The sequence below is a fragment of the Euprymna scolopes genome, chromosome 28, assembly GCF_053919585.1.
Source record: "Euprymna scolopes isolate OS-2025 chromosome 28, ASM5391958v1, whole genome shotgun sequence".
NCBI classification, from domain to species: Eukaryota; Metazoa; Mollusca; class Cephalopoda; order Sepiida; family Sepiolidae; genus Euprymna; species Euprymna scolopes.
Window position 1 is genome coordinate 49,639,996 of NC_136509.1, and position 6,268 is coordinate 49,646,263.

Consider the following 6,268-nt stretch of genomic DNA (forward strand, 5'->3'; position numbering starts at 1 on the left):
TCTGTATATCAAATTTCGAGTCTGTAAACTGAAGGTTGACGTAGTTATTGTGTAGGGAAATGTACACAGACAGACAGTTTCACTTTTATAGATATATATATTTTTTCTTATAATATATAACAATCCTTTTTTTAAGAAGCTCAATGTAATTATAGAGCAATATATTGAATAAATAACAAGACTATATACTCCAAAATTCATGATGTTGACCATCTTATAATTTATTCCTTTCAGTTGATTTATACAATTCTTGACAGTATCTGTTTCGTACCGCAAAATCGATCACTTAATTATTATATCAATCAGTGATCTATTTTGCCCTTAACTCATCAGAAGAAATGGCAACAATCAATCCATCAAAAGGAAATAAAGTGCGTTTTGACATGATTAAAATCCAAAAACTGAAATTATACCATTTGAATTTGGATAGAAACATAAGGTATTTATAGCTTCTCTTCCAATTTTCGGATTTTAGTCGTGTCAAAACGCACTTTATTTCCTTTTGACAGATTGTTGCTATTTCTTCTGATGAGTTAAGAGCATAATAGATTTACTGATTGATATAATAATTAAATAATTGATTTTGTGCTACGAAACAGATACTGTCAAGAATTGTAAAAGTCAACTGAATTAAAGGAATAAGATGGTCAACATACTTTGGAATATAGACTTCAATATATATATTCAATACATAAAAAATGATATATTTATTCTTTAATATTTTCACAAAAATACATTATTTGTTTTAAGTCATTTTTTGTGAATAAATGTGTCCTCAAATATTCTACACATCCTGCATATTCACTATCGAGTTTTATGTTCATAACAGTTTTATGTTCATAACAGTTAAATTTTGAACAAGTTTTGTACAATTTATTCCGTTTTTGAACTGACCTCATGACTTCTTCATTTCTACAAGTGAACGAACCAAAGATTTCCTGCTGAAATATAACAAACTATTGAAAAGTGGGAAAATATTGTGTCCAAATAAAAACAAAAAATATCAACACTAAATAATCACGGAAACAAGTGTCAAGTATGGCCTTATAACGTCAACAAATATTTTTAATATGCAATAATAAAAACAACCATTACCGATAAAACTGTTGCAAGTATTTAACAAGTTCGATGATAGTGCTTATTTTTATGGAGACTCAAGTAAAATATGACATTTCAAAATAAAATAACAGGGAAGTAATTTATCTCCCTCCTACGAAAAGATGGTGTGACACAAGGGTTACAAAGTGGGATTGGGGAGCCTGTGAAAAACACCTAAGCAGCCCTGTTAGAATTCCCCAGTAAGGAAACTCGAGGTAATTAACTATAAACTAACTCCTTCTCAAAGGAAGAAGGCAAAGCCTGGGAGGGTGGACCTTCTAGTAGTGCACATATACCACATCATTTCAGAAATAACCAAGATTTGATTGTAGCGCCAAGAGAAAAATCGTTGGTTTAAAACTTGTCAGTGAAAAATATTTGTGCACAACAAAAATCAAAAAAAATTCATTCACTATTCAGAGTCGATGAACGACAACCCGACATGTCATCATCATTAACAAGGGAAATAATCTTCTATGACAAGCTTGGCTTGACGCAAATGTCATTTGGAGTTCATGGATTGCAAATAGTAAATTAATTTTTTTTTTCATTGAAAATATATTCAATAATTTTTCATAATCAATACGAAATTTTCACCAATTATTAAGTAAAGAATGAACTTTATAACAGTATACTTTTTTTTTCATAATCGATATTTATATATATATTTTTTGCCTACAAAACCCTCTTCTTTATTTGTGGTTACAAATATGGTTGAAATATTCAGCCTAAACTGAACGAAATATATTGTATTGTGAGAAGGGTTAGGATTGTAGTTAAAACAAAAAAAAAAAAAAAAAACTGCACATATCAGATTTTAAAGTTAAAAATCCGAATTTTAAACGCATTTCATTTTTCATCTTTTGTGTTTTGACGTATGAAATTCATCGAATGTGTTAATAATAATTATTATTCTTTCAGATTAGCAAAAAAAAATTATATATTTTGATTATTTTTATGAAAAACACTACTTTTAAATCTTTGAAAAATAAATTAATAATTTTCTTTTAGTGAGCCCAATATTGCATAAATAGGAAATGCTTTGAAGAATCAATACCAAAAAAAAAAAAAAAAAAAATCGATAAATAACTGCGCATTTTGCTAAAAATACAATAATTTCTTTCAGTAATGTGTTGCTACATGATATTACTTCATCTACGAAAGATTATACAACCTAAAAACAGTTGTTTTGTATTTGCAAATAGTTGTCACCTCCTCCTTTTCCAAAATTACGTCCAAGTCTGCCGCTACGCGATTCCATAATTTTAAGAGACAACAAATTCTAATAAAAGTTTTTTCACAAATTATGCGATAAAAAATTGGAGAAAAAACAATTTTACATGGTTTATGGGAAAAAAACAGTTTTATATGGTTTATAGAAAAAAAAACAATTTTATATGGTTTATGGAACAAGCATATGGTTCACAGGTTACAAATGGGAAAATAACTGCAATCATGAAATTAAAAATATATTCAATTTTTGAAAATAAAAGAATTTATGGTTATGTCATCCATCGTTGTACCTATTTACTATGCCTCCCCACGGGACAGAGTTAGACACCAGGGTCGTTTTTTAACGTGGAGAAAAGGTAAGATCAGAGTCTACTATCTGTTCTGATGCTACACTTATCCTTTCCTTGTTCAATGAAAGAGAACTCTTTCTAGACTGGGGCAATTTTTATGTTTGTTCTTATCCAGAGTGCCCCATTTTGGTGAGCCTGATTTTTCCCACACTAAAAACCAACTTTGTGTCAAACTCTGCCCTCCTGAGGAGGCAAGTAAATGGGAACATTACTGGTTTGTCAACTATTTAATGATGACGTGACTTGCATTTGATTTAGTTTAAAGTGTGGGGATTTACATTTACCACATTTTATCGTCCAGAAACACTTGGTCCTGATGGCAAGACAGCGTCAAGACGACCAAGCATGATACTAGATGCAGGTGTTGTCCCAAACACATAGGATGCCTAGCATTCCCAAAATGGTCACCCATCTGGTATGGCCAGCCTCGTTGTTGCTTAACTTTGGGAATTATCTCGTTTATGAAAAAATTAAACTCTTATTCTTCACTTAATTGTTAAAAAAAAAAAAAAAAAGGAAAACGTTAGGACTAAATAAATTTATTTTGTCTTGTAAAGGCTACCATAGTTTCTTTAATATTAAATTTTTGATTTTTTAATTTCGCCACATGATATCTGTATATTGAGATAAAAGATGGAATTATTTGAAATTAAGGTACTTATGTTATATTTTTGCATATTCTTATAGCAAATTATCCTAAATCTTATTTAGACAAATAAAGATTGGTTTAAAAATATTTTTCTTAAATATTTAATTATGTTTATCCATCGATACAAAAATAGTGGTGAATGGTGTTTATTTGTAAATTTGAAATTATTAAAAATAGAAAAGTTTTATATTATTCTGCTTTTCATATGATAAAATTTAGGCTTTTATCTTTCTGGGAAAAAAAAGTTGCTCAAGAATAATGCATTTTGATAGATTTTATTAATTTAAAAAAAACAAAAAAACAACTAGGTTTTTCTTTCATTTTTTGGCCATGCTTATTCCAATATGGAAATAACATGCTGGCTTGTTGTTTGGAGTTTGTGAACTCCAAATAGTAAAATAATTTTAAATTAAAATTCTGCTCAATAATTTTCTGTAATTTTTGGTGTACACTAATATATTTTTTATTGATAATTAAGTATATTTTCCTGTTATTTTGAACTGATATATTTCACTCGAGTCTTAATATAAACAAACACCTTGATAACTGATGATAATCTCCCTTTGTTAACTCTTCTGTGTTGTAAGTTCACAAAATAGTTTGTTTTTTTATTATGCTTTCACTCAGTTCTCATTTCTAATCCTTATTTACATACGTCTGTATATGTGTGTATGTATACAAGAATTAATATATTTCACAATTTTTAAAAAATGATCACATAAGGCAAAAACAATACTGACTCTACAGCAAAAGTGCTCAATATCAAATAAATCACCCCCAAATTGTTGAGTCTGTGATGATAGACATGAATATTTAGGAATCCCCGTGACCAATAGTCTAGATGAGGTCCTTTTAAATCAATTTACAGAGGACTGACTTATCACCAGAGGAGTTGAACAATGATGGCCACTGCCTTCATCAGACCTCAATCATGCAGAGAAAGTAGAAAAACGATGACGCTGGTGTTCTTGGGAAAAGGCATGTACATTTTACACAGGAGAAAGTCTCCTGAGCTCAGTTGTGGCGACATTTAAAGGCTCATGTTTATCATCACACCCAACAAGCTCGGTCGCAATCTACTTGCTCTACACGTTTGCATAAAAAAATAAAAGACAATAATGTCATTTAAACAAATGAAGTATTTATTTACCTCCTCTTCAGGGATGTTAGATACAACGTCAGGTGAGGTTTTGAAAATTCAACGTACAGGTTAGGAAGGTGGACTTTCGATGACTGAACAGAAGTATAATTCAACCCAACAGCAACAAGGCAACTGTCAAACTGATTGTCAACGAAGACATATGCTTGACTAGTAAAGAACAATACCTACTCAAACTGTGTCGGTGTGAATTTGCTAAGCTTGTGAAGAATTGAACTAAATGTGCTGACTTATTCTTAAGGGAACTTTCAAACATTTATCATGAGTTTAATGTAAACTTCCATTGTTTAATTACTTATATAATCATTTTTATTTATATATGCATGTATATATATATATATATATATATATTTTATATATGCATGTATATAAAATATATATATATACACATACATACATATATATTTTATATATGCATGTATATAAAATATATATATATACACATACATACATATATATTTTATATATGCATGTATATAAAATATATATATACACATACATGCATATATATATATTTTAGTGATAGGACGATTCCAATATTTTTCCCGATTCCGATACAATTACCAATTCCGCACTAAATTCCTGATTTTAATTCTTTATAAATCACTAAATATTTAACTATGTAGCTGTATTTTTCTAGGATTACAGTAGAAACACATTAAATGTGCAGATATTTTCCTAAACATAAAAATATACTTATAGGAGACAATCTATCGATTTTAGCTTCAGTTTAAATTGATAAATATTTATTATTTTATTATTATTACCAACAATGGAAGATTTTGATTTGAACAAAATCAAATAAAAAAGACAATTAAAAGAATCGTTTTGGCATCGGAAAATCGGTACAAATTTTTCTGATTCCAATACCGATTCCCATGCCCTCAAATATTCTGATTTTTCCCGATTCCGATTCATTGTCCCAACACTAATATACATACATACGTATATCTATACATGTACACGCACACACACACACATATATATATATATATATATACACACACACACCTATATTACATACATACACATACATTGCTAATATCACTAATATTACTTATATATACATATATATATATATATATATATATATATATATGAGAGAGAGATAAACACTTTAGCTAAAAATTAGAATATTCTATTTTATCGTTTGTAAAACAATGTATGTTGGAATCTCTTCTCCAACACATGGCCGCCATATTGAATATGTTGGGTCATCATGGATAACATGAGGTCAAAATAAAGGAGGGAAAATATGATGAAGAAATTGTTAATTAAAATTATAAAGGCCATTCAAGAATAATGATTAATGCATGCATATAATGAGAGTACAAAAGATTTGGAAAGTTTTATTCTGCTTACGTGACTAAAGAAGTCCAGAAAAGGGAGATAATTACCAAAAAGGAGAGGCAATTCCCAATTGGCCTTTTGGTCAAGATCATAGTGTAGTATCTGTTCTTCAGATACTGCACTTCCATTTCTTGTTCTCTTTCAGTGGAGGATCAGTCCTTCACGACTGAGACAATTTCTTATTTTTGTACCTTTTCTCCACGTTAAAAAACGACCTTGGTGTCTAACTCTGTCCCGTGGGGAGGCATTGTAAATAGGTACAATGTAATAACGATAAGCACTAATTGATTATTATCAGTATAGTTGATCTACATTGGATGTTTTTGTGCCAAATCTAAGTTTGGTGTTACTTTCGAAGGTGAAACTATACTAGCATACTATTGTTAGTGAATTAATATATACTGAATGTCCCATACGATAACTTTTTTT